This window comes from Rhinolophus sinicus, linkage group LG15 (assembly GCF_036562045.2).
Source record: "Rhinolophus sinicus isolate RSC01 linkage group LG15, ASM3656204v1, whole genome shotgun sequence".
NCBI lineage: Eukaryota > Metazoa > Chordata > Mammalia > Chiroptera > Rhinolophidae > Rhinolophus > Rhinolophus sinicus.
The window spans coordinates 50,562,318-50,580,896 of NC_133764.1; the positions used below are offsets into that span (position 1 = coordinate 50,562,318).

The window sequence follows — 18,579 nt, forward strand, 5'->3', positions numbered from 1 at the left end:
TTAACAGTCACAGCAGTGATCAAAACACAGAATGCCAGATTGTGACTTGACAATCTTAAGTTCAACTGTTCCACAGACAGCATCTGTCTACACGACCGGGGAGTTACATTGTGTAGAGGTAGGCCACCGTGGCACACTAAAGCACAATCGGAAGGCTGCTTGGTGAGAACAGAGTTAGAACAATAGGAATCTAATGAATCCAGCATTCAATGGAAAGGACTGAGGCGGCCAGATCCATCCATTTCCCCGAGAGGCACAGCCTGGCTAGTGGGGCTGACCCTCCACGTCTGCTGCCTGAGGTGCCATCTCCACTCTAGGGCAGTGCTAGGATGGGCACGGCCCGTCTTGGTCTCTTCTTCACCTTTTCTGTGCTGTCACCACTGACCTAGCCTCCTGCGGACAGACACGCTGCTCTTTAGCAGTTAATACCTCCAGTCAGGTTGTACTCACGTCTGACAGACCAGGAAGTCATCTGGTCCTCACACACCTCTGCTCTGCTCCAAATGTGTGTTGACCTTGGTGTTTCTCTCTTGGGGAACTGCCTTCTCAAAAACTGTTTACCATATTTCTAAGTTCTCGGGTGGGAAATGCCTCCCTATTTCTCCTACAAACTGGTGACAGACCTCACAGAACGACCAGGATCAGGAGGCTTGTAGTATTTAGAGAAGGCTGATGAGGAAAGACGAATTGCCTTGATTTTTGAGAGATTCATAGGACATCCACAGGCAGAGCAAAATAAGGGAATTCGAGACGGGTCAAGGCACAGACAAAAGGAGGAATGGCTAGGTTATGGTGAGGGGCTGCGCTGGCTGGAGTGCAGGGCTGCCAGGACAGTGTAACAGGGAAATACGGGAAATGAGGTTGGGTTGTCAGGTACAGTCAAGACTGTCAGCTTATTAATTCACTCTTTTCAACGTTAGCACCTGCCTGTTGGGAAAATAAACCATTATGTAACTGAAGCTCCAGGACCCGGCGACTATAAAGACGACATGCTTTAGAGCAGCCTGATGCAGATTTAGGCTGCAGTGTGGACTGAACCTATTTATACAATGCCTTGCACACTGGAGACGAAACCTGCTAAGTAAACCTCCTGCATCGACAAGATCACACTTTTTATCTTTCAGCCATGTCCTTTCTCCCAGGGTGACATGGCTCCATGAGGATGGAGATTATACATCTCTCCTCATTTCAGCCAAGGAAACATATCAGTGGTAGAAAGAGAGGGATTGGTGAGTACATCACATTGACATCATTTTGAGTTGAAGAAATTTTGCTAACATGTCAACTCTGGCTTATTATATTTCACTTCTCAATATAGCCTCATGGCTTGTTATCAGGGTTGCAATTCCACAGAGATCTCTGGGAGTGGAGCTCCTCCAAAAATTCCCGGGATATAATTTGCAATAAAAAAACAGAGCACATCTCACTTCTCATGACTGAATAGGAATATGAAGCAGTAGCAGGTGAGATTTCAGTTTGGGGTTATGAATGTATTATAAAGACAGAATATATTTCGGAAACCTGAAATTACTGTTGCTTACCTCAATGAGACAGAAAATTATGATAAAAATCATCACTATGACAGTCACAGATATTGCTAAGATCACTTTGCTGTGATAGCTGTATCCTGGAACTTCTTTTGTCCGCTAGAAAAGTAGAGAACAATTTTGTTAAAACAAAGAGATGGAAAGGATGAAAACTAACCATTCTCAAGACTATTATAAAGAATAACGATCTTAAACTGCTACTCTATATAGTAGCCTACACGTTCTTAAAGAAGATACCCAATCTAATGGGTCACGTAATCCTTAACATTAGTATTTTTTCTACAATTTTTTATCTTTTGTGTTAGGTCCTCGTCTCATCTACCCTAGGAACAGTGGTACCATTCTCTAAAGGAGCAAAGTGGGAGTTCGCTGTCTTAGCCAAAGTTACGTGGCCAAGAAAAGCTACGGCCTAGGCGCTCCTGGCGTTTGTGCTTGGGCGCTTTTGTTGTCCTAAAAGTCCAGGCTCCCTGTTTCGGAAGCTGTCCTCACCTCTCGTGGCTCCTGCCCTTTCTGTTCACTCTGGGCTTCTGTGCTCTCGCTGATGTAGTTCTCATTTTTCCATCGATCCGTATCCCACTCTGCCGTGGGCACCTTTACTTCCTGCTGTTCGCTGAGAAGCTTCATCAGGAGGCCTGTTCTGGAGATGAGCTTGGCACAGGGCAGCTGCACGCTGGTCTCAGAGCAGTCCATTTTCAAAGTCCGGATGACATGAGCAATGAGCTTTCTCATGTCGTTGTTGGGGATGAGGGCCTGTAGCTGCTGGTTTAGCTGACTTTCAAATTGATCCCCCGGGGATGAGAACAACGGGGACGTGAAGCCTGTGGAGTTGGACAGTAAGTCAGTGGCCACAGGGGGGTGTTCCCCTTGTGTTTCATGGGTTTGGTTAACTGCTGGCAGGAAGTTGTCTGCAGAAACAGCCGAATCTGCCGTAAAAACATCCTCACGGGCAGGGATTTCAGGGGTAGTTTTTTCTGGCTCAGTAGCCTTTCGTGTAGAAATATTTTCTTGAAAAGGAATCTGTGCAGTACTCTTTTCTTTAGAAGGTTCCAAGAAACTTGAAACTGATTCTGGAAGACGATTTTCCTGAGATGTCGATTCTCCTGAAGATGAAAAAGCCTCTCGTGCAGGGGAATTTATGAGGCTCCTCACTGCAGATATCGGAGGTCTCTTTGCAAGCATCAGTCTTTTGAGAGAATCTTCCTTTCCAAACTCTCGACTCATTTTGGCCTTGGCTTTTTTGTGCAGCACATGAGAACGACTTTTATGAAGGAGGTGTTTCTTTCTGGAGTGTGAGATTGGCTTAGAAGCCTTCCTATTCCTGACTAGAGCATTTGCCTCATCTAAAATAAAAGTAGTATCGCTTAAGTCTTTTAATCTTTTAACCTCAGATAGAGATTTTGGAGCAATGGAGGCCGAAGGCCAGCCCATCAAGTATTGCTTCTGGGTAGAAGAAACTGCTGCCTCATGTTCCTTTATGAAAGAAGTCTCTGTATTGAAGTTTTCCACTAATTTCCCGGGCCTGTGTACCCTGTGCATCTGTCCCAGCTCCCTTGGGGGTGGCCCCCTGAGTCTCCTAACTTTGACAGTGTTCTCCACAATAGGCAGGGCATTCTGTTTCCTCTGGATGCTCTGATGGGCCACTTCTTTGAAGTGCCTTTTCCAGATGCCCTTAGGGCCCTTGAGGACCCTGCTCACTGTCCGCAGCCTTTTCCGGACAGGCTGAATCTTTGCTAGGCTGTAGCCCTGTGGCAGGTCAGTTTGCAATTCCTTCCGAATGATTTGGCGTTTCAGTTTGGGACCTGAAAGGTTGGAATGTATAAGCATGGCAGTTTTTTCTTTCTTTATAACCTCATCAATTTTTTCTAGAATTTCTGCATCTAACAAATTTTTCAGAGAATTGAGTTTCCTCAGTCTATTTTTGAAAGTTGCATCGTTGGATTCAGGCTTCAGGGAAGGGTTCCTTGCATTGTTTGTCAAATGACTCAGGGACTTATCTCCATCTTCTATATTTAAAAAAAGGAGTTTAATGAGTGGTAATAATGCTGAGTCTACATCTGTTAGATTTCCCTTGGATAAATAAGGTAGTATGTAATTGAGCGCACTAATAGCAGCGTTTTCATCACTAAAGTCTAGTTCGTCGTTCCTGAAGGCTGACAAATCAATGCCGTTTTTGTCTGAGGATGGCTTCTCTGGCTCAATAGTCAGCTCGGTGCTCGTGCTCTTCTTCCGGGCTTGTAATACCTTCATGAACGATCCTTCTGCAGTCCCTATAGATACTTCTTCGTCTGTCAAACAAGAAAAGACCGCTTTTGATAGTGAAAGATTGACGGAACAGCTTTTTGTCCAACCACAGCCATATATCCCAGTTAAATAAATTAGGAATCAGCAAACATTTGAGTGCCATTTAGAGAGGAAAATATACACCCAAACTTAAACCCATAATTGGCAACACAACAAAAGGAGAGAAAGGTATCTTTTGAAAAAGTGGCTATCTACTCAGAACATTCCATAGCGTGAAATACAGTAACTGTACTTAGAATGATTCTATTGGTCCCCAAGGGCCAATGGCCCGGTACTCAAGAAAAGCCAAGGCTGGAGGACCCCACTCAGTTAGACGCTCTGCAGATGTACTGTGACTCCTCACATTCATATACCCCAGCCTGTCCTGTCTCAGATGCGGAGGGAGCATGAGGCCTCCTTTCTCCACCTCTTCAGTGTGCTCGTTGTGGGGGCAGAGCCCCAGAAAGTAGTTTATAGGCTCTCGGCCTCACGTGGAGGAGTGCTGGCTCGGGTAGTAGATGGCCGTCAGCTGTGGCTGATTGGCCGTCAGCTGTAGCCAGTTAGCCAATTAGCCGCCAATATAACTGCTGCAGCTACGGAGGAGAGGAGAGGACAGAGAAGGATGGGGGCTAGCAAGAAGATGGCGGCTGGGCTGGCAAGCGTGGATGGCGGTTTGCGGACAGTGTGGATCCAGCCTCCAGTGAGAGTATAGTGCCGCCAGAGAGAATATAGTGGTATGACTCCCCTACCTATGGCTCCGTGGGTGTTCCTTTTTGGCCTCACCATATCCTGTGTTATGTGGGGAGCGGGACCAGAGGCCCCGCAGGCTTCCCCGCACGACATCGTGTTCTTGTCACCATCACACGTGACCATGACCACACCCACTGCTAACACTTCCCCCTCTGGACATGCCCTCCTGCACTTACCCAGGTTCCTTTGCTCGGACCCTGCTCCCACATACCCCCGCCCCCATAACAGAAGGCTGAATATAGAAAAAACACTACGTCTACCCTCGCTTTTTGCTTAAATCCGGGTCAGGCATCTAGGACGTAGGTTATGAGATTTGCCAGGTTGTATGCCAATGTGGAATGTTCAATAAATCTACGGATTAATACTTGAGGTCCTAAAATGCAGAAGGGAAAAAGTAACTTTCGTTGTGTGCCGACTTTTATTTCATTTCATTTCTTATATTTTCAGCTTTACTTGGGGAACCATCCAAAGCTGCTGACTGTGAGAAGGTCAAGTGTATCATAGCACAGTTGGGTTTCGGTTCCAGAAGAATTAAAAGTATTGTTGGTGCTGGTGAGGGTCAGAGGAGGAAGTAGGGGTGGTGAAGTTCAGAGGACAAAGGAGGAGCATGGCTTTGCAGAGAGCCCAAAACTGGAAGCAGGAGCCCAGGCACTACTAGACTACAGCACTTAACACTTCTGATCTCGTTTTACTCACCTGTAAAGGAGACTAAAATGCCTGTTCTGCCCACCTCTGAGGGAGAAGGGAGTAATGTAATTGGTAAAAAATTATTTTGATCAATAAGCTGCACTGTCTTTATATCAGTAACAAAGTGTTATTATTTATGATGTCCCCAGATCACCGGCAGAGACTAGTATTCAAGCTATCTGGGCCTGAAAGCACATTTTGAAAGTTATCAAGTAGGTGCCAATAAACCTAATGCATAGATAAATACTTAAAAGCACCCAGGTGTTTTGTGGATAGAAAATTTTGAGCTTCAGAGTAAGTTGAGGGTTTGGCCGTCTAAGACTACACGAGCCCTCTCGTCCATTAGAAGGGCTGGCTGGCAGCTTCTGGTGATGGAAGCAGAAACTCTCAGGTTCCAAATAAAACAGCATCGCTTGTACTCTTTTTATAAAATTGCAAAAACAAACAAAATAAATAAAGTGTATCTATACCTGTCCCATAAGGCAAAGGGCATTTGAGACCTAATGCATATAATAATCGCTTTATAATCTGTGAGGCGCTCTATGAATAAATTCTCATCTGGAGGTAAAGCAGCAAGCAGAGAGCAGGACACACTATATGTGGCCATTAGTGTTAGTTCCCTCCCCCTTTCCGTTCTTTTCTCTTGTTCCTTAATCTGAATGTTAACAAGGGACGCGTTTTAGACATTTAGGGAGTTGAACTCTGCATGAATAAATATAAAAGATGTAGTTACATTATTAGCTTAAAAATTTGTCATAGATGAAAGCATAACATTGAAACATAAGTAAAATAAAAACTTAAAAAAGTCTCCTCAGGCAATTGAGACTCACCACAATGTGTGATGTCTGTCAGACATTCAGTGTCACAAAGCAGCTTCACTGTCTTGCAGAGGACCTCAATATCACTTTTAGATTGGCAGAGGCAGCAGGTCACACGACTGGGTAAGATCCTATAAATGGAAACACAGAGAATTAAATTAGTGGCAAAGGAGTTACTTGAGTAGGTAGGAGCGTAGGTCAAGGCTACCACAGGGTGTGCAGAAAGGAGCTCTTGGGGCATACGGCCTGGACAGTTGGGTAGGGGACAGTTGGCTATTTGCTGCTCTTGAACATTGTACATAAATAGAGAGGACAGAGGTATCCAACAGTAGGATGGCAGTGGGTATGGTATGCCTAAGATAAAGGTGATAGGGATTAGAATTGGGTGTAACTGATCTGTGGTTTGATTCAGAAGTATCTCCTCCCATTCCAAAAGTCTCACTTTGGGTTGAGAGCACACAGGAAGAGGGAAGACTTCCAAGAAGCTTCTGATAACAGAGCTTCGAAATATGAAGGAAAAGTGAGAATGACAAGAAGAAATAAACAAATCTGGATTTTTCAATATCCCTCTTTCAATAATTGACAGAACAAGTAGGTAGAAAATCAGTAAGGACATAGGAGTCTTGAACAACACTATCAACTTGCCTGACCTACTTGACAGTTATAGAACACTCCACACGAAATCAGCAAAAGGCACATTGTTTTTTCAAGTGGACACATAACATTTTCCAAAATAGACCATATTCTTGCTTATCATGAGAATTTATTGGCTATAAAATGAGTTTCAATAAATTTAAAAGGGTATTAGTCATTCAATATATGTTCTCTGACCACAGGGGAATGAAATTAGAAATGAACAGATCCAAAAAAATCTCAAAATGTTTAGAAACTAAAAAACATGTAACCCTACGGGTCAAAGAAGAAATAAAAAAGGAAATTAGAAATTATTTTGAAAACACAAATATCAACATGTGTGATGTTACTAATGCAGTACTCAGCTTCTTCAGCATCTACCTAAAGGAACTAGAAAAATAAGAGCAAATTAATCACAGAGTAAGGAGAAGAAAGGACAAAGTAAAGATTAAAGCAGAAATAAATAACACAAAACAGAAAAACAGAGAGGTAGTGAAATGACAAAATGGTTCTTAGAGAAGATCAATAAAATTGATCAACCTCCATCCAGCTTGGTCAAGAAAAGGCCCAAATTATCAGAATTAGTAATGAGAGAGGTGACATCGCTATAGCGTCTCCAGATAATAAAAGGACAATAAGGGAATATTATAAAATACTTTGTGCCAATAGATTCAAGATGAAATGGACAAATTTCTTGAAAGATAGAAACTACTATAATGGTTACTCAAGAATAAATATGTACCTTAAATAGCACTATTAAAGAAATTGAACGTATAGTTCAAAAACTTCCCGCAGAGAAAGCTTCAAGCCCATATATCTTCACTGGTGAATTCTGCCAAATATATAGGAAAGAAATAATGGCAATTCTACACAAACTTTATCAGAAAATTGAAGAGAAGGGAATACTTCCAAATCCATTTGTAAGGCCAACTTTCCCCTTATCAAAACTAGACAAAATATTCCAAGAAAAGAAAACTACAGACCAAAATCTCTTGTGAACACTGAAGCAAAAATTCTAAACAAAATTTTAGAATATAAAATCCAACAATATATAAAAAGATAATACATCGTGACAAAGTGGGGTTTATCTCAGGAATACAAAATTGGTTTAATATTAGAAGATCAATGTTTTTTACCCAAGTTAATAAACTAAAATGGAAAAATCACACAATCATCTCAGGAGATGCAGAATCTAACAAAAATCTAACATCCATTCCTGATTAAAAAAAAAAAAAAAACGCTTAGCAAACTAGGAATGGAAGGAGACTTCCTCAACTTGATAAATGACTTCTACAAAAATCTTAACATCATACTGAATCACGAATGAAAAAGTGTTCTCTCTCCAACATCAGGACAAAGGCAAAAATGTCGGATCTCATCACTTCTATTCAACATTGCCTTGAAGAGTCTAGCCAGTGCAATAGTGTGAGAAAAAGAAACAAAAGGTATTCAGAATGAAAACCAAGAAGTAAAGCTGTCTTTATGTACAGATAACATGATTACATAGTAAACATGACAGAATCTGCAAAAAGGCGAGTAGAATAAATGAGTATTAAGTTTGCAAGATACAACATCAATATGCAAAAAATTAATTTATCTCTAATACCTAGCAGTGAGCAATCAGAAATTGAAATTTAAAAAATATTCTCTATAGTAGCAGCAAAAGTATAAAACACTTAGGAATAAGTCTGACAAAAGATATAAAAGATTTGCACACTGCACACTACGAAACTATTGCTGGGAGAAATTAAGGAAGACATAAATAAATGGTGAGACATAATGTATTCATGGATCAGAAGATTCAATATTGATAAGATATCAGTTCTCCCCAAATTGATTTATAGATCAAAATCCCAGTAGGCTTTTCTGTGGAAATTGACCAGCTAATTCTAAAATTCATATGGAAAAGTGAAATTCCTAGAATAACCAAAACACGTTTGAAAAACTAAGCACAAGGTTAGAGGACTAACACTACCTGAGTCATGACTTATGAAGCTACACTTTCGAGGCATTGTGATACTGGTGTAAATAAATAAAGATAGACAAATAAATCAAAGGAGCAGAATAGAGAGCCGAGAAGTAGAGAGATATGGAAATTTGATTTTCAGGTTCAAAGGCTGTTCAGTGAGAAAGGATAGTCTTTTCAACAAATGTGCTGGAACAATTGGATATCTACATGTAAAAAAGTGAATTTCAAATCATATGCAGAAATGAAGTCAAATTAATTGAAAGATCAACATGTAAAACTTAAAACAATAAAACTTATAGAAGACAACAAAGGAGATAACATTTATGACCTTGAATTAATCAGGTAAGATTTCTGAGATAAAATACAAAAGCATAATCCATAAAAGATAAAAAGTGAATAAAGTGACATGATTAAAGTTAAGAATTTCTGCCCCACAGAAGATACTCTTGAGAGAGAATACAAAGGCAAGCCACAGAAAGGGAGCAAATACTTAGCAAATTGCGTATTAGATACAGGACTTGTTTTCAGAATATACAAAGAACCTAACACAATGAAAATATAGACAAAAGATTTGAAGATATGCAAAAGGCAAATAAGCATATGTAAAGATGTCTGACATCATTAATCACTAGGGAAATGCAAATTAAAACTACACTGATATACAACTACACACCTATTAAACTAACTAAAATTAAAAAGACTGAGCATAGCAAGTGTTGGCAAACGTGAAGAAAACGGAACTCTCATACACTGCTGGTAAGCAAGTAAAATGGTACAACCATTTTTAAAAAAAAAACATACACCTACAGTATGATCCAGCCATTCCACTTTCAGGTATTTACCCAGGAGAAATGGAACTATATGTCCATAAAAAGACTTGTACACAAACGTTCATAGCAGCTTTAGTTGTAATCGCCAAAAACTGGAACAATTCAAATGTCCATCTATGGTGAATAAATTGGACCATAGCCACATAATGGAATACTATTCAGCAATAAAAAGAAATGATTGATACACACACAACATGGATGAATCTTAAATAATTATGCTGAGTGAAATAAGCCAGTTAGAAAAGAGTAGACACTATGATTCTATTCATAAAAAATCCTAGAAAATGCAAACCAATCTATAGCAACAGAAAGCAGACCAATGGTTGCATGGGGATTGGGGAGGGCGGGGAGGGAAGGGAAGGAAGCATTACAGAGGCGTGAAGAAATTTTTTGAGATGATGGACATTTTGATTCACTTATACCTCTAAAGACGGTTAAAAAGAAATGAGGTAATTGAGACAACTGGTAAAATTTGAATATCAACTCTTTATTATATAATATTATTGTGTAGGAATTTCTTCAGCGCATTAATAGTATGGTAGTTATACACAGAAATGGTTTTGAATATCCAGAGAGGGAGCCATCTAGCTGACAAGAGAGGGATGGACTTTGGCAGATGCTGTGGGAGGCTGAGGAACATGAGGCTAGAGGAGTGACCAATAGATTTGACAACGTGGTGAAGACAGTCATTCGTAGGCTGACTTGTCAAAAGCAGTTGGAGCACAGCCCTTTCCCACACTAATCTCGTGTGATCCCCTCCATAGCATAATAGCAGGTTTCTGATAGCCTGCCATATCGGAGTGGGGATGGCACAATTTAAGGTGTAGTAAGTTCTGTAATAAATTGTCACAATAGGGTGCTAGAAAATATATATTTTTTAAACTGCAAGAGAAAAAAAGAAAAAGAAGCCTGACCTTACTTTATACCATATATAAAAATTAACTCAAAATAGATCATAGACTTAAATGTAACTAGACGACTTCTGGAACCAAAGAGGAGAAAAATCTATGTGATTTTGGATTAGAAATGGGTTCTTAGACAAAGATTTCTTAGATAGGACACAGAAAAGAACTCAAACCATATAAGAAAAATATTGCTAAATTGGAGTTCATCAAAATTTAAAAATTAAAACCTTCCAGTCTTCAGAGATACTTTTAACAGAATGAAGGGAAGCCACGATCTGGGAGAAGATATTTACTAAACATATATCTCAGAGAGAGGCCTTATATAAAGCACTCTTAAAAATCAATAATGAGATAAATATCCAATTAAGAATGCACTTGAACAGACACTTCACTGAAAAAGACATTTTCACATAAACAGACAGTCGACATCATTAGCTATTAGGGAAATGCAACTTAAAACCACAATGAGATACAAATACACACCTACTAGAAACTGACATATAAGGATGGGGAAAATATGGAACAATTGCAACTCATATACTGCTGGTGGGAATGCAAGATGGTACAACCACTTTAGAAAACAGTTTAGCAGTTTCTTAAAAAGTTAAATATGCACTTAACATATGATGCAGGAATCCCACCCTTAGGTATTTGACCCCAAAGAAATGAAAACATATGTTCACACATGTTTGTGACCTGCATGTGAGAGTTGTTAGCAGCTTTATTCATAATGGCCTAAAAACTAGAAACCACTCAAATATCCATTAACTGGTGAATGCACACACAAACTGATACATTCACACAACCGGAATACTACTCAGCAATCAAAGGGAGTCATCTACGGACAAGTGCAACGACATGGATGAATCGCAAAAGGATCGTACTGAGTGAAAGAAGCCAAACACAAAAGGCTGCACTCTACATGATTTCATTTGTAAGACATTCTGGAAAAGGCAAAACTATAGGGATAAAAATCAGGTTGGTGGTTGCCAAGGGCTGGTGGTGGGAGGAGGGACTGGACTGCAAAGGAACATGAGGGGCTGTTTTGAGGGGACAGAAGTGTTGTAAATCTCCAGTGTGCTGGTGGTGACATAACTATATAGTTTTCAAAGCTCACTGAACTGTACACTTAGAAAGAGTGAGTTTTAGTCAATGAATATTATACTTCAATAAATCTGACTTAAGAAAATAATAAAACAAACCTGAAAAAAAACTAAGTGAAAGTAAATGTATGAAAAAGCAACTTACAGTTTTTCCAGTTGAAGGCTCATCATGAGGACGCTCTCAACTGTTGTAAGTGACACTTGCGTTCTCCCCAAGTCTCTGAAGGAGAGAATCCCAATGTGCATGACGTGAACCCAAAGACAAAAATTCGTACTTAAAAACGTGATTACTTCAAGTCTGCCTCTCTGTCAAGCCAGCTCGAGTTTACTTGCCATAGATGATCATTTCAGAGAGCTCTTATTGAAAAAATGTATTTGCCTCATCAAAAAAATACCTTAGTGCTGAATAGTACATTCTTTTTTTTTCTCTTTCTTTTTAACCATTATCCTACTATTCATTCTCAATTGCATCCACCTCTCAATTACTCTTTTTAAAATATACCAGGGGTGCCAAAAAAATCTATACACATGGCTCGTATTCGTCTTTTGTTATCGGTATATATTATTACAAACTGAATACAGCTTTTCCTTTCTTAAAATGTGTCTACTTTGTGAGTGGGCACCCTCTGTATATAACATGCAAGTTACTCCTCTTTGCTTCCTGGGGTAAATGGTGTTTCTACGTGCTCTACACGGTCCATATCTGTATGTGTCCTTCAACACTGCTCCCTCCTCTGCTGCTGTCTGGCCCATGTACATTCTTTCCTAATTATTTTCTGTGTTGATAACTCTTATTCAATAACCCAGATAAAATTTAATTTATGACGTTTTAGCCAAAATGCAAATATTTAGTGTTTGATGAAAGTAAAAAAAGAGCAGAAATCATCTCACAACCCATGCGATTATGGCCATACTTACAAATATCTCAGTGCTGGCAATTTTAAAAGATACGAATCTTCAACAATTGTCAGAGGATTACGATCAAGAATTCTGAAAAATGCAATGGAATTAAAATTATCTGCGTTTTTCAATAACTGCCATGAAAGTTTATATTCATCTTTTTGGTACAAAAGTTGAAGGTAAAAAACCATTTTCTGTCCTTACCTATAAAATCACCCTTCGAATCTATAAAGCACTATTCCTTTGGGAACACCCAGTTCTCTAGACAATCAAGTGGAGAGCAGAGAGCAAGAAAAAAAGTGGATAGCAAAGAAAAAGTATGCCAAAGAACTTTTCAGATTGAAAACCCTAGAAGTGACTCTACTGCCAGGAAGCTCTTGCTCTATAGGAAATACTATTTCTAGTGTCCTCCTTAATTCAAGGCGCTTTTCTTTCATCACCAGCCATTTAAAAATTCCACAGTTTAAATCACCCAGTTCAAGAGAAAAATAGCACCAATCCCTTGGTTTTGGAGCCAGAGAAGGGATAAATGTCAGAGGAACTGGTGAAAGCCATGCTCCCATGATATACTCCCAGGTGTTCTTGTATTACAGCCTTTGTGACATTGTTTGTCTGGGACACTCGTCTTTCTTGGACTGTCAGCTCCTCGAGGGCAGGGACCACCCTTATTGCCATTTTGTCCGTGTACCTGACACAGTGCCTGACTGTTACGAGGTATTTAACAAATGTTTGTTCAATAAATAACATTTTGTTTACATATAATTGAAATGAACAAATGAGTTTGTTTGACCTCGATATTTATTCCAAATGCTGGAATAGATTTTATTTTCATTTTTAAAAAACAAATAAGGAAAACGAAACAAAATACAAAGAAACAAGGAGAAAGAAAAGAAAATCTGCCTTTATCTTAACTCTACTCAAGAATCATTAGTGTACTTTTGCAGAATATTATAAAGGTAATTATCACAGCTAACTATCTATTAGGTTGCCAGGCATATGTGATAAGCATTTCTCGTTAATCTTCACAATAACCTTATGTTATACACGATATTATCCCATTTTACAAATAAGGAAACTGAGGCACAGAGAGGTTATATAACTTGTCCTAGCTCGTCAAGCAAGTAAGAAACAGAGCTGGAATTTGTAGTCAGGTCTGACGCCAAAGCTTGTGTTTAACCTCTGTGAAGAAAAGGGGTTTAAAATGACTGCTACTTTAACCTTAATTTTGAGACGACTAAATACAGAAATTTCAAATTTCATCTTTTTCAAATTTCATCTGCCCATCTGGGAGAGCATCTATGAGAATTACACTTTCTGTTTTGATTCCTTTTCCCTAATCATCTCCAATGGTTAAATATTTCATTAGCCTATCGTCATGGAGACTTGAGAGATTTAAAACCAAGTTGTGGGCAAATCAGTACAAACGGCGGAATAAGGACATCTGAAAAGTCATCCCTAAAAAGCCACAAAAAACAACTGACAAAAATTGTCAGAATCAACTTTTGAAACTCTAGACATTTAAGCAACAGTTTGCAGCAATCCCGGGAGCATTCATTCAAGAACAATGGCGAACTTCTGTAAGAACAATGATCTGTGTTGCTCTAAGTCATCTTAGACCTTTGGCTCTCTACCCCAGTGGTAATCTTGACAAGCAGTCCATTTCCCCAGTACCAGAGGGAGCAGAATGGAGCCAAGGTTCCTTTAAAACCTCATTCCCAAAGAACCGTCACTTTCCCTGTCTGGTGGTTCCCCGAAGACCTCACTTGAAAGGCTTGTCTTTGACCTGACTGAGAGCTGCCTAGTGCTAAAAGCCTCTTCTCAGGGGGCATCTTTGGAAAACAATTACAGGTAAATATTTTAACACGGCAGCTGCTGAGGCAATGGATAATAGAATAGTTGGGGCACAAAATAGCCTAACCAAACAGCTGAAGAGGAAGAGCTGAGAAATGAGATGTCCGTACCCAAAAGTGATGACAGTCCCCTGAAGTGTGTCAACTTTTGTATGGTCACAGCTAGCTAAAGGAAACCAGTGCTGGTTGACTAGGGGAGCATTGGGGCGTCTCTGTGCCAGCAGCTCCATTGGCCTTCATACTGTGGCCGCTCCTACCTCCTTGATATTCTCAACAGTGGGGTCAATAATTCAACATGGATAAGCTTGGATTTTCCCTTGGTGTTCTTGGCACAAAACTGATGAACCACAGACAAGCCAGCATGTGACTGTGCTCTACCTGGCTAAGGTATAAGCTTCCTACATTGTAGAGTCCGTAGGCTTCTAAAATCATGGAGCTTTTTATTGTTAGAATCAAAGAAGTGACTAAGAATTTTTGAAATAAGCCATCAGCCTGGACCTGTGTAGACGAATAAAGGAGAAGCACCTTAAATTCAGAAAAAAAAAGTCTGCTTAACATTTAGGATTCTCAACCGCTGCTGGCTTTCCATACCGTATTTCATTCGAAAGATACATGATTCTTACTGCCATTCAAAAAGTGGTGCTTTGTAAATAACCCTCTTGGCATGTCCTTGAGACGGATTTCAGACTGAAAATAGAGTCTTGACCACACCGCTAACTTGTTCACTCGGTGTTTGTCAATAACGTAGAGACTTCAGTCAAGACACGTACTGAGTTATAATTACCTGAAACCCAGGGGTGAATCAAGGTTTTGGGGAGCCTGAACCTCACCTATTCTAGGAAGTCCTAACCAAAACATGGAAAATTATGAATATACAAATTGCTGGGGTCCCTCCCAAGACCTCTGAAGGGGCCTATGCAAGTGAAGAGCCCTGGAGCTTAAGCCTCATTCAGTTGTTGATAAATCCACCTCAAACTTATTACAAACTTATTTAATGCAGGGAAAACATTGTTTCAAGTTATAAACACCCCAGTAATATGTCATATAGATGATAAAATGACTTAACTCGAGGGTTGTCGTCTTCCCTTGGCAACTTGCCTTTGGAAAGAGATGCAATAAAGTTTATATGTCGCTATGGCAAATGTTTTCTGAAGCAAATTAGCTTTATCAACTAAAAATATTTGGCCCCAAACAAAGAAGCAGCAGAGCCCCCTATACAGACTTACTGTGTCCTGTGACAATCTTTTGAAAGTAACCGTGCATTAGTTTTAGGAGTACAGCTCTATTCAGATCACACGATGTGAGTATTAATTTATTCCTAACACCATGTAGCTCTGATTCTTTCATTACCTTTCGCTCACATTTAAGATGAACCCAGAAACTCAAGATAAACTCCTCCATGACGAATCTTTTCTAACCTACCACCCGTTCCCTACTTTGTCACCTCCCCCCACTCCACCCCGCCCCATCTTGTTACCCTGCTCTATAGACGCTGGCGTGGCTCTCAGAGATGCTGACATGGAATGGTATGTTTTCCAAAAACATCCATCTTCATCCTTTCAGTATGAAAGAAGCCTGGGGACAAAGTCCCTGTCCTATTGTCCTTTGTACCCTCAGCACGCAGTAGAGCGCTGACACACAGTGGGCATGGTACTCTGTGAATGGTTTTGAAAGAATTCCTTAATTTTTATCAACTGTGATTCCAAAATTTTTTCCCCTCCGTTGCCTTCAGAACTGCAGTGAAACTCAGATTCTTATAAGGGACTGACTCTCAGTGTCACGAAATGTTTAATAAAGGTGGTAGTTTCAGACACTGTATTGACGCTCCTAAGTCCTCTTGATGGAGAGACCCAATGAGACTGCTCTCTGATGCGCTGATCAAAGGAAAACTGACCCTCCGTGTGTCCTTTCCCCCAATTAGATATCAGCTAGTTAATGAGGGAAGAGGGAACCCCGACACAGTGGGGTATCAGCAGGAACTGTTACTCCAGCTCCACATGCACCCTAAACACCTTCACCTAACCCGAAATGAACTCTGTGAAACTGGCTTTCTGAACCACAAGACAGGTGAGACAGGCTTCTCCCAAAGTCAGGTTTACAAGAAGACCTTCACCTTGACTCTCAAGTCCCTTTTAGACCATTGAACATACCCACTATGGTTTCCTTCTGTCACAGAGAAATCACAGAATTTTCCAGCTGAAAGGGAATGAAACCCACTGTTCTTACTGAGGAGTATTCAGGAAAGGGATTGGAATGAGGCTTCAGCAGTGTGTTTTCTTTAGGAGGATTTTTTCATACTACAGCTTAATAGAAACAGCATCTTTTTCCGTAACTCAAAGTTTCCTATTGCCCACAGATAATTCACGTCAAAGGCATATACTTTTCTGAAAATAATGTTCTAGGTGATTGGGGAGAGAAGTGCCCTGGGGCAGGTTTTTAGGAATTCTTTCTGTTTTCCCATTTCAAAGACACTCATGGCTGAGGAAGCACCCACACCTCTGGCTCCCTGGAGAACTCTGCGCTGCACTAATCCTTCCGGCTCTTTGCTGCCTACATTTCAGCAGTTAGGTGCGTTGCCCACGAGCAGGAATCAAAGGTACATTCAAAAGTGGGATTTCAAGGTGCTGCTCACATATGGGAGCTGCACCATTGGGACTCCCAGGCCAGTGCCACTTCGAGTGTTACTGGCTTGGTGCCTTTCCTGCCCCTGCAGAGATCAGTACCGGGGGAAGGGAGCGTGCCTTCCGTGAGGCAGACAATCTCTTGGCCTCTTTGTACCTTTGTTTCCTCATGGGGAAAACAATGAATGGCTCTTAGGACACATTTTTCAGAGTTCATACTGGGCTTATGCCAGCTAACCAATCACTGTACGATGTTGTTACACGTAGTTTTTGTTTTATCATGTATTCATTTTCTATTTCACTTACACATTGTGTAAAAACTGCATTCCGTGCCAGGCCTGGAACGTTCCAAAGCTCAGTTCTGTGATTGAATTGCACCCAAGATTTCTATAAAAAGCAAACAAACAAAAAAGACACAAGCAAAAGAAGAAGATAAAAGATATTCTTTCAGAATGTTTCTCCTTTGGCAGTGATTCTAATTTATATGTGATGAAACAACCCTCAATACTCCCTCCACACACTAAAAAAATCTCCCTGCGGAAGATATTTGCTTATGATTTATACTTTCATGTTTATACATGTGGTGCATTAGATACAAAACAGTAAGTGCTCAGTAAATACACGTATTAAAGGATCGGTATTTCTCTAGAACAGGGTTACATAACTTCCGCACTAGCGACATTTGGGCTGGATAATTCTTTGTCATGGGGAGCTGTCCTGTGCATGGTAGAATGTTGAGGAGCAACTCTGGCCTGTGCCCACTAGGTGCCAGTAGCAGAACTGCAGTTCTGACACCCCAAAATGTCAAGGGATATTGCCAAATGTCCCCTGGGTGCAAAAGCGCCCTCGTTGAGAACCAGTGCTGTAGAACAATTCATTCTGATCTGTGAGATAATTCTCACACTAATCTTTGCTAGAGACCAAAGGCTTCGCTACATAATTTTAGTAGTTTTCCACTAACAAAATGTTGATATTTCCAAAAAATAACAACGAAGTTTGCAATTAACTTTTATAAAAACTCCAAATATGAGGAGGTTATATTTATAACTTACATATACTGCAAAAAAGGTAGCGGTTCAAATGTACGTCTTTCAATAGATTCTATTCTATTGCAGGACAAATCTCTAGAAAAAGTAAAAGAAAAAGATTGCCTCAGTTAGCTATCAGATATCTAATTAGTAGGAATAACTAGTAGAGGTTTGAATGATAATATTGAATAAGTAGCTTTTGTCTAAACTCTAAACCTTAGGAATTGTTATTTGAACCTTCCAGAGTCCCTAACTCTGCCCTCAACTGTGGAGAATCTCACCTTCATGGTCTTCATAAATAAAACATAAAACTATATAATCTTGATAGATTTTGAAGGTAATCTTTCCTGAGAGCAGAAGAATTGATTAGATGGCCTTTTGTGGTCTCATCAAACTCTGGATTATGAGATCAAAGTTTTTATACGTAATTATAATTTCTAATATTAAAAGGAATATCCTCATATTTACACACTTTTCTTGGTTTGGTCCTGTTTTTCCAGGCCAATTCAATACCAGAAGAAATAAAAGATACCCTTTCACATAACTTGCAAGGAAGTTACTCCTCTAATACATCACTTTGAACTAATTCAGAATTAATTCAACTTTCCAGCATAGGAATAGAAATTCAGTTTTGTTTTATATTGTCTTAATAGTCCAT

At 40.0% G+C, this 18,579-nt stretch overlaps 1 long non-coding RNA gene across 1 annotated transcript; it reads right to left on the reverse strand.

Moving 5' to 3' along the window:
• Nucleotides 1-2,044: 2,044 nt before the first annotated feature.
• On the reverse strand, nucleotides 2,045-17,632 carry LOC141568918 (uncharacterized). The gene is made up of 5 exons (XR_012492233.1): nucleotides 17,200-17,632; nucleotides 12,441-12,512; nucleotides 11,668-11,742; nucleotides 6,095-6,213; nucleotides 2,045-3,832 (listed from the first exon to the last, which is right to left on the reverse strand). It is a non-coding gene; the product is annotated as an uncharacterized LOC141568918 (long non-coding RNA).
• Nucleotides 17,633-18,579: the final 947 nt, after the last annotated feature.